This window comes from Corvus moneduloides, chromosome 2 (assembly GCF_009650955.1).
Source record: "Corvus moneduloides isolate bCorMon1 chromosome 2, bCorMon1.pri, whole genome shotgun sequence".
Classification (NCBI taxonomy): Eukaryota; Metazoa; Chordata; class Aves; order Passeriformes; family Corvidae; genus Corvus; species Corvus moneduloides.
In genome coordinates, this window is record NC_045477.1 from 99,512,688 (window position 1) to 99,524,324 (window position 11,637).

The window sequence follows — 11,637 nt, forward strand, 5'->3', positions numbered from 1 at the left end:
ACTGTTAGACAGTTAAACTTAAGTAAGAGGAATCACAGCTTGACATTCAAATCTACAAAGGCATCTGTTGGTGTCAGTAGTATTACACTGAGAGATCTGGCTTCAAAATGCTACAGTTCATGAAGTCAGTAGCATTGGACACTGTGATAAAACATGCAAATCCATGAGCATTTCTTGCAAGACACATTCCTGAAATATCTCCTCTCTCGGGTTTATTTCTTTTTTTTTCCCATCCTCTCACTCAAGCAAGGCTTCACCATGATAATGTATGCATATAAAGGCAAAAATAAACAATGAACCTGTGTAGTTACAGGGGAAAGCATGAGGAAATCACCTTCATTATAAAAAAAAAATAATTATTTTGGGCACCAGAAAAACATTCTTACTTTTTTGGAAAGGTGGAACTATAGAAAAGGAAACTGGAGTTGTAGCAGTGTATAACATACTGGTGGCATGTAACAGCAGGTCCTGCTCTACTCTGCACTGGTGTGGCCTTACCTGAACATTGTGTGCAGTTTTTGGGCTGAGGTCACTTGGTTTGTTCAGCCTGGAGGAGACAGAGGAGAGACCTCATTGTGGTCTTCAGTATCCTCGTGAGGAAAGCGGAGGACAGGTACCAATCTCTTTGCTCTCATGCCCAGTGACAGGACTTGAGGAAGTGGCATGAAGCGGAGTCAGGGGAGGTTTAGGTGGATTTCAGGAAAAGGTTCTTTGTCCAGAGAGTGGCTGGGCACTGGAACAGGCTCCCCAGGGAAATGGTCACAGCACCAAGCCTGACAGAGTTCAAGAAGTGCTTGGACAATGCTTTTAGGTACATGGTGTTATACCTGGTGTTGTCCTGTGAAGGGCCAGGAGTTGACTTTGATGATCTTTGTAGGTGCCTTCCATCTAGGCATATTATATGACTCTATGATTCCACGATTCTATGACCTGTCAGTGAAGACCTGCAGAGAGTAGATCCTATTGATCCTGACTCAGGACATGAAAGGATGATTTGGCTTGCTGACCTCTGACATCCTATTTGTTACAATATGGTGAAAAGTCTTCTTTGCATTTGAAACAACCCTGAGCTTACATAGGACACATACAGCAAGGTCCAGCCATATTTTATAATTCTCTGTCAGTGCTGCAGAATAGAGACTGTCTTTATTTCCATCTGCCAAGACTTGAGCAGGGCTGTGCATGAACTGAGGTGTTACTCAGTGTATTTGGAAAACTTTAAACTGAAATATTGAAATGGAATTTAGCAAAATTTGAGCAGCTGAGCAGGATCACAGCTTTAGGCTTGGATGTCTGTGTGTTCTGTGCAAGTCCCAGTTTTGGTAAGTCCCTTTGGCTCTGCCGAAGTTGTGGGATGTGAAAGTGCCTGCCAGCTTCTGCATCCCTGAAACTGAATCTAGTCACATACCATCTGCCTTTCCTCCTCAGGCTGTGGTCTTCAGCCAAAGCATATTAAGGCATACAAGAAGACAGTGACAGCAAGTTTCAACAAATCCCCTAAATGAATGGGGGGTTCAGGACTGGGTGAAGGAGGGTACCATCAAGGACATGCAGCACAGGATAAGTGATCTCTGAGGCCATATGATTAGAGACAATATATTCATTGTTCCTGTGCAAGCCAGTAGCGGGTATCGAAAGAGGGATATTCTGCCCTTCAGTATAGGCATGATCTCTCTGAATCTGGCACAAGCAGCTGCCCAAAATTAAATATGCAAGTAAGTAAAGCTTCTGAGGAAAAGAAATGTTTTCTAATCAATTTCCATTAGATAGAAAGATGTTATGGATAAGGAGGTGGTAAGCTTTTCTGCCGGTGAATTAATACATCTATGTCATGACTATCAATTGTTGTCAGAAATGTGTGCGTGGTCTGGAAGACTTTTTTACAAATTGACAGTGACTGGTCAGGCTGAAAGCAGGTGTATCTATTTGAATCTATTCTGACCTTTGGTTCATGGCATATGTTCATGTTATGTCACATTACCTCATCACATCACAAAAGCTAGATGTCATGCAGTGTCACATTCTAACCTAAGACAGCTTATCAGCTCTACTGTTGTCAGATTATGTGTAATGTAACAAAAGCACAGTAAATACGATGTGCTGTATATTATTTTAGCAGTTATCAGTCACATAAGAAGTTGAAAGCAATATTCATGTAAATGAAAAGATACAGCATAATTTCTTTGGAAACTCTCTGGGGCTTATTTACTGTTATTTCCATAGACCATTCTTCTGTGTGTTAACAAAGCTTTTGAACAATTCTCCTCAATACTCAGAACTGCAAGCCCTTGGAAATCTGCTGTTTGGGACTCCCTGAATTATTACCATGTTTAAGGTGAAAGTTGCGCCTGAGGGCAACCGGCCAATAAACCTGTCCTTGCCTTCTGCTTGTGGGATTGCCCTTCTTATCATGCTCCTGCTTTTGTCAGCCTATGACTCAAAGCTTAGTAACTTAATCAAGCTTGTGTTTATAAGGCTTATGTCATCTGAGTAGGAAACTGAAGCAATCCCTTGTGACTTAGGGGACCGGTCACATGCTTGCAGAAATGACTGACTGTGGAGCTTCACTGCCAGGACATAATTTGTTTAGATTAATGGCTAACAAAAAACTGTGAGTGATACACAGGTTTGGATAAATTATCATCAGCCTATGGGAAGCTCATAAACTGGGAAAGAAGTCAGGCAAAGAATACATTCATCTTACAAACTAGTTAAGTAATCTCTCCAGGTCTACACAGCCCATGAAATGCTAGTGTTTCATAAGGTTGCATGTGGTCAAAACAGTAAAGCTTTAATACTCTAAGGACAGGTAGTTGCATGCAGCTGCAAAATGACACCTGGTGGCCTTTTGAGAGAGTGGCTGTCATGATTTTTTGAGACAAGGGCAGAGGGGTGGGCAGGTGCAGTTGCTTTCAGAAGACCTTTGCTTCTGGGGACTGATAAGTTGTGAAGCTCTGGACACAGCAAGTTTCAAAGTAAATGCTTGTGATTGCTCATCTAACTACTCACACCTAGCTACCTGTGAATACAGACAAGTGCCATTATAATGACCATGATTTTGTCAGGCCACATGACACAGATCCATTTCTTTCTCTCCTCTTCCTCCCACTCCATGCTGGGCATGTAAGGAAGGAGGGAAGGAACGTGCAGGATTGTGTCTTTCCTGCCAGGTTGTGTGTTAGGATATTCCCTTTTCTTGTTCCTTCTATGCTCATGCGTTGCCTACTGTCTCACACACAGAATCATAGACTCATCAAGGACCAAGATCATGGAGTCCAACCTTTGACCAAACGCAGCCTTGTCAACTAAACTACAGCACTAAGTGCCATGTATGGTTGTTTCTTGAACACTCCCAGGGATGGTGACTCTACCACTTCCCTGAGCAGCCTGTTGCTAGGTCTGACCACCTTGCAATGGGGTGATAGGGGCTTTGGAAACAGTGGGGAGCATTAGACTTGCATGCAGCTTACCTGTTTTAAAAGTCTGGGTGCCACGTAGCATTTGTCAGCATGGCACCAAAGAGAAATAGGAAATGAGAGATGGGATTCAACAAGGGAATGAGGCTTATGGGGTAGCAACATTAAGGACCAGCTCCCTTACATGTCAGATCCTTCTGTGGGAAATGCTGAGCATCTGTAGGCTCCCCAGTAGTCCAAGAATCAAAAAGTATTTGTGGGTTTCCAAAGACTTCTTGGAGATACTCAATTTCTTTCAAGACTAGTGTTCCCTTATCACTCCCTCCTTTTGCCTTCCTGTTCCTCCTTCAGTTGAAATGTCTGATACTTACTAACTAAATCATTAACTGAGTTAAGCATTTTAATAGGCTAAGTAATTATAACCCATGGTCATAATAAATGATATGAAGAGGGGGGTTTCAATTAAGAAGTATTTTCCCACCGCTGTGTAGCATATGACCTTCAATGTATAAGCCATATTTCTCACTCATTCTGCCACCCTGAGGGAAGGAACTGCTTCCCTTTATATATATATTAAAAAAATTGCTAATGGTGCACTGTAATCACATGGCTGCATTTGAACAAATCTCATTCCAGACTTTCCCTGGAGGGTTTAATTATTCTGGTTTGTGCAGAATTACACCAAGTTGTAATTCTGTGTGTCTGACTGCAGCTGCTAGTTCATTTGTGCATCTATTCTCCCAACCAAGTGCACATAGAAATGCAATGCAACATTCATACGAACAGCTTAATGAACAACTGTAAATGGGACCTCTCAAACAACAACTATATGTACTTTTCTGCAGACTAGCAGATCAAAATTGTGAGCTACTCCTTCAATGTGGGAAGAAAACATGGTCTCAGCTCTTTTCATTATGCAAATTAAGGTTTTTTTTTTTTTTTTTTTTGTTTTTTTTTTTTTTTTTTTTTCCCCACAGATATTTAAAAAAACCAAAAATTGAAACGGAGCTCCTTCCCTGATATCCTCCCATTAAAGGTCCTGGTTGAAGACTGACATCTGCTACCCTTCTATAAATCTAGAGATGATACCTGGATTCCAGCGGAGCAGTTCAGGATTTATACCAACTTCAATTGTTCGATGGGAGCTAATTTGGCCTTCTAAATACGTAATTTTTCTTAGTGAAAAAAAAATCTATTAATCCCTCACAGCAGTCACTGATTGTGGCATTTTAACAGTAACAGCCAGCATGATTGAATGTTTTCAGTGCTTACTGACAGATGGTCATTGTGTTACAAAACAGCCTCCAATAAATAATGACCATATCCACATGAGAGATGGAAAATAGTTCTCTATTGTCAATCCTTTTTTGCTGCACATAATGAAGTAGAAATGTCTCTTCAATTCCATTTTATTCTGATACTGAAAGGCAAAAACTTCAATTTGAATGAAAAGTGACAAGAATCTGAAAGCAGAAATGTTTCAAGTTTTTATTTGTTTGCTTGCCTATTTCTTCGCATCTAATAAACATTGTGGTTAATATTATTCAATTCTTATTTCAAAGTTTACATTTCCCTTCAGGTGCCAGTGAAACTTCTTTTGAAAGATCACAAGTAAGCTCACGGCGAAGATATGGTTTCACAGTCACAAGATGACAGGTTTGAAACTTACTCCTCATAATATGATGAGCATGAGTGCACACTGGTCTGTATGACTGGGAAAGAGGCTTCATTTTAATCACAATGCTTCAGAACATAATCTGTACTAAAAGTTTATGTCAATCACAAGCTGTGAATTTATTACAGTTACTAGTGATGCTACAGAAGTTAGGACTCTTATACTGTAAAAGAATCTGAAGCACCAAGTGTGTTCAATAGGTACCTCAAAAATTTTAGTACATGTCTTGTTGTACACTAGGAACAGCACAGTAGAAGTCTGACTATTTCTGCCTGGGTAGGAGGTGAGAGTCAGATAAGGGGAACAGGTTGTCTTGCATCAGGTTGTTGATGAAAAAAAGGAGTATTTTCACAAGCACTGAGACTGGCTTACTGAACACATGCAGACTTCAGATTTTGAGAATAAATTGTTGATCAGTAGTTATCCTGATTTGCACTGCAAAAAGTCTCAGCGATCCAACTGAGCTGAAGTAGAATGATGAAGCACAACTAGAAAAATTATTGCACAGCTATTTGTTTACATGTTGATGGCTCAGGAGTTCTAAAAGTAGCTAAACTGGTTTTTGTCTTGAAAAGAGCAGGTAAAGCTAAACATACGGAGTAAACATATCTATGAAGCAGGAAGGACTCCTGTCAGCTCTCAGAACCAAACCATCCTTCAGCAGTAATTTTCAGCCGTGTCTTGCACAATCTACAGCAATAACACTCATGACTCCCACCAAATCTTTATCTGTGCTGGACCTGATTGCTCACCTCTTCACATTTGCACTTCACTACATGTTAATGTTTGAGGTTTTAAACTGGATTATTTTACTGACTCTCACTTTGTAATCAGGGGAAAAAGTAAAACTTCCAAAGCCACAAGCATCTTGCCTACAAAAGTTTTCAGGGCACACTTTACATGAAGTTCACTACTATGGAGGTCAATGATCAGATTGAAATCAGAAACTTCTATGTGTCTGAATGACCCCTTCCAGTTGCCAGGGGTCTTGGGTCACAGCCTGTGGGTTTTATATCCCTCTATGTGTTTACATGTGTTTAAATTAGGAATTGTCTGAACTAGGTTCTGCAATTAGAAACAAGGAGCTGTGCTTTTATTAGAGGCTATAATGAGTTCTCAGAGCAAGTCACTTGACCCCAAAAAGCTGCGGGAAATATTTTCAATGGTGGTTCCCACTTGTTTCTGATAATGAAGTAGCCTCTTCAAGACCAACTAATCTCAGTAAAGGTGAGAGACATTCTCATATCTATTAAGTAACCATTTATAATTCAGAAGAACATTTATGAAAGCAGCAGCATGTCTTTTGTCTTCTATATTTAGGACAACATTCAATGCTTAAACTAAGTGAGCGCTTTTGCTACAACTTGTCAGTTTGAAATCCTGTGGGGAAATGAGTTCATGGCTTCATCACCTGTTAGAAACCTATCACAGCTCACCCTTAGCTAGCAATCTCATTGACCTCAAAAGCTGAATGATTATAGACGTTTACCTTATCATATTTGAAATGTGGTATTGTAGAATCACACAATGGTTTGGTGTGGAAGAGACCTTAAAGATCATCTAGTTCCAATGCCCCTGCTGTGGACAGGGACACCTTCCACTACAGAAGGGAGCACAGATTCTCTCTCCACCCTGGCCTTGAATACTTTCAGGAATGGGGCATCCACAACATCTCTGGGAAGCCTGTTCCAGTGTCTCAACAACCCTCATAGTAGATATCTTCCTAATACCTAATTTAAACCTTCCCTCTATCAGTTTAAAGCCATTACCCCTTATCCTGTCACTACAGCCTTTGTAAAAGTCCTTCTCCATCTCTCTCGTAGCCTCCTTTAGGTACTGGAAGGTGCTCTAAGGTCTCCCCAGGGCCTTCTCTTCTCCAGGCTGAACAACCCCAACTCTCTCAGCCTGTTCTCATAGGAGAGGACTGCCAGCTGTCTGACCATCTTCCTCTGGACTCACTCCAACAGGTCCACGTCCTTCCTGTGCTGGGGGCCCCGGAGCTGGATGCAGCACTGCAGATGGAGACTCACAAGAGCAGAGTAAGGGGTGAGGAGCACTCCCATCGATCTGCTGCCCACACTGCTTTGGATGCAGCCCAGGACAGGACTGGCTATCTGGGCTGCGAGTGCACATTGCCAGGTCATGTTGAACTTCTTGACAATCAACGTCCCCAAGTCCTTCTCAGGGCTGCTCTCAATCTTAACTTCATGTACCTTCATTTCAAGGCTGCAACAAAGCAAAATGGATCTTGTAATAGCAGTATCTGGATAAAAAGATGGCTCTTGGCAATTTCATGACCTTTTTTCTTAGGTCTTTTCCAGCCTAAAGAATTCTGTGTTTCTAAGATTCATTGCCGTAATTTAAGTATGTCATTTTTTGTAACTTAAATGTATGAGAAAATTTATGAAAAAAGAAAAGCAACACAGAGAGAGACAAAATCACTTGCTTCCTAATTTTCAACTGTCATGGTCTTGTGAAACTACTTTCTTGTCCAGTGTTACCTGTGATATGTTCTCTGATTGTACCCAAACAGAGCTAAATCTTGCTTTATTTTCTCACAGAACTCTCACCCACCTATTATTTCCATGTATGAAAAGCAGAGGGAGACATAGGAAGTATTATTTCTCCAAATAACAGGCTTTGGAGCTATCATGGACTGTACAGGGAAAGGAGAATGTTTCTAACACGTGAAGACATATAATGGAATAGAATTTGCAGGCCTTTTGTCAAGCTTGAATTGAGAATCCCAGTATTCCTATAAGGGCTTTATTTGTAGTAACACTTAAGGAGAACATGTTAAGTTAACAGAGACATGCACACACACATTCACAAACTGTATCTCTATGCAATACCACACTTATGACAATACAGCTTTTTTCATGCCAAGTGCTGTGTGCCATAGATCACTGTCTCAGTACAAAACACACAAACTCCACCAGAGTATACTCGGTTCCTAGACATGGTCTTCCAAAACGGATTTTTTCCCTGCCTCTCTGGAGAGCTTTGAGTCTTGAAGCCCTGTTGCGTGTCAGACTGTGGGCATGCTTTTCTCCACTGAGGGCTAAATGAGCATCTCTTACATTCCCATACTGTGGGAGAACCTTTGGCAGTTTTTCAGCATCATTTTGAATTCTGCTCCAGCACTCTTACCAGCTCATTTGAGTTTGGTGCCATCCTTGGTTTTATGTAAGTTCTTCTTGCTCAGGCATGTATTCAAATAATAAATATTTGGAAAAGAAGTGAGTCTCAGATGCCTCTTAAGAAGAGATCCAACGTGGACTCTCTCCTTCCTGCCAGTTTGCCAGTGATTACTTTCTTGGAACTTATTTTCAACCACCTCTTTATCTACTTTATTGTGAACCAGGGTTGCTGACAGCAGCCTATGATCTAACTGATGAAATATGATTCAGGTAGGTGGACTTCATGTCCGGTAACAAAATAGCTGGACCACTGGGTTCAAAGTGTATTACAACAGCATAAAGTCCAGTTGTCAGCCACATAGTAGCTTTCCTTCAGGGTTAATATACTGGGGAAAATAGTATCTTTATTAATGAGCTGTACAGTCAAAACATTTGTGCATAATACACAGCAAATTCTGTGTATGCAGCAAGATGAAGAAGAGTCAATGCTTCAGTAAATCTCTGGAGGACGGGGCTGATGTGTCTGGATGCTGGCAGCCTGAAGAAATGGCTGGCAGAAGATTAACATTGTTCAAAAACAAATTAAAATTTTGGATCCCCATTGGAAAACCCCTATGCAACAGAACAGGGGGCTGATTGGACAGAAAGCAGTTTTGTCCATGGGGACAAGAACTTTCAATAGTCTGCCTTGGTGCTAAAGGAATCCAACCTTATCACCCTCTCCAACTCCCTGAAAGGAAATTGCAGCGAGGTGGGGGCCTGTCTCTTCTCACAAGTAAGCAGTGATAGGATGAGAGGAAATGGCCTCAAGTTGTACCAGGGCAGTTTAGATTGGAGGTATTTAAAACACTTGTAGATACGACATTTAGGGACATGGTTTAGTGATGAACTTGGCAGTGTTTAGTTTACTATCAGACTCGATCTCAGAGGTCTTTTCAAACCTAAACAATTCTATGATTCTCCTCTTCTCCCTGAGTACAGTGTCTCTTTCCTCACGAGAAATTTGGAGTCAGATGGAGTCAGGAACTGGAAGTCTAGAACAGCCAGTATGGAAACCCAGTTTAGTCCTGCCTGCCTGTCCAGAGACAAGGCACCTAAAAGGCAGTGTTGTGTAATTTCCTTATAGGAACTGACAACTGACTCCTCAGCAGGATCTGGCCTTTTATTTCTATACAGGGATTACATAAAATACCAGATAAATACGTCCCTTTTTTTTTTTTTATTTTGTATCGGCAGATCTTATTTGAATGTTTGGCAGGACTCTTGTAAACACACAGTAAATTATCTGTGGGCCGTAAAAATCCTGAACTTAACTGAAGATCTTTGTAAAATCATGGACTTAAACTAGACCCACATTCCCCAGCTACAAATCAACATCTCTGTTGAAAAAATAAGCCTGCTACAGAGTGTTGTATTTGTCTAGAAAAGTAAGCACACCTACATGAGATATTTGATATAAAGGGTCCATCGTTGTGCCTTTTATCAACTAAATAGAATGTCTTTCCCACCTCAGAGAATCTAAGACTCTGGATGTTTGTCTCCCCCAGGAGACAAAAGATGCACTCTTTTCAGACTGCATGATGTCTGACTTTGCTAACTCCTCATTCCTGATGAGAACTCAGGGATTACATAGGACAGAAGCTTAAGGCAGAAGGAAGTCTTTAAACTTTGAGAGTTACTTTTGGGACATTGTCTTGATCTTTGATGATATGGCATCTAGCATGTTACTTATGATAATTCTAAAACCCGAGGAGCCCCAGTCACAGCATGAGCATAGAAGATATGTTTCAAATGCACTTATTTCCATGTTGCCTTTTTTTTTTTTCCCTTTTCTAACTGCTCAATTCAAATTACAGACATAGGAGCTATATTAGTAAAAGCTAGACGTGATTAAATACTTTCAGTAATCAGGTTACTAAAATATAAATTTAGATGACTAGAGGAGTAATTTCTATTCAAGATACTTTTAACTGCATTGACTGATTGTGACTAGATTCATTAGGCAAGAATTTAGACCAAATCTATATTCAGGATACTGGTCAGAACCCTGAGGAAGGTCATGATATCTGGAAATTTCCAAAGCACTCACCCAAACTTGCCCATCCACTGACAAACATTTTCCTATCTTAGTCCTGTCAGATCAGGCAACTCTTTGCCTGCCTATTTGATTGGTAAGGCTCAGACCACTCTTTTAGGGAGGGTCTGCACTAAAACCAGCTAGAGATGGTTTTAATTCAAACAAACCACATGGAGCTGTCTTCCTGAAAGGATACAAAATCAGGTCCCCTAGTTCTAGAAATAGTTTCGGGACCACCAAGTTGTACTATGTTGTGAGACAGAGGAGCTGTATCTGCATAAAGAGTCATTTAGTAGCTGTGGCAATTTCGTTGCCACAACTTTCTAGCCTAATGGTTTGGTCACATTTCGACAGGGAGAAAGTTGCCTTCCAATACTCATTGTTGGAAACATGTGAGTAATTTATATTAAGTGTTAATTAGAAAGAGTCTGCAAAACATTTCTCCCCTTTTTCTGGGAGTATATGACAGATTCAGCACTTTTCTTTCTGTACTCCAATGAGTACTCTCACAGGAGACAGGTGACTACATGTCCAGGTAGGCTGAGAAGGGGCTAGAGCCCAAATAAAACAGAGTGAGGGCACGAGCATTAGCTAATAACTGTCACATGAACATTGTTATGACAGAAATATACCCATGCTTGTCAAATTTTCCCTGTTGATACTTCAAAAGATCTCAGCAGTTCTCCTGCATTGCAAAACAAATATCCATTAGTGTATTTTCAGAGAAGAGTGGATTTATGAAAAGGTATGCTTGTGAAGAGTTGAAATTATGTGTAAGTTCAGACTGCATCCAACAAATACTTTCAGCTAGAAAAAGTGAAAAAGATGTTGAAATACTGAAATATTCTATTTCAGCATTTTAAAGGACTTTTTTTCAAAAATTAATCATAAATGCTATGCTGTAATTTCATTTAACAACTTTTTTTTTTTATCATAGAAGTCTGATTGAGAATTAAGCTAAGTTGACAGGAAAGGAAATAGGAAAGTGCTAAGAGGGGACTTTATTCATATATATGAAAACCAAACCAAGCTACTTAAGGTTGAAATAAATATGTCTAATTCAAGATGAGGTTCTCTTTCAAAAATCCTCAAAAAGTCAAATCATGACTTGACCGAACTTTTGCCTCTGACACTTCACAGCAAAATGCATGATTTGACCAGATCCAGCATACATTCATGGGTTGGTGAAAAGGCCAAACCACAGTGGAGAGGACAGACAGTCTTTGCTAATGATCTAATTCTCACAGCCACAGTGTAAGCCAGCACTGGGATTTATTTATTTCTTCTCAAAAGGAAAATCCTGAATATACAGAGAACAGCAGAACTGGA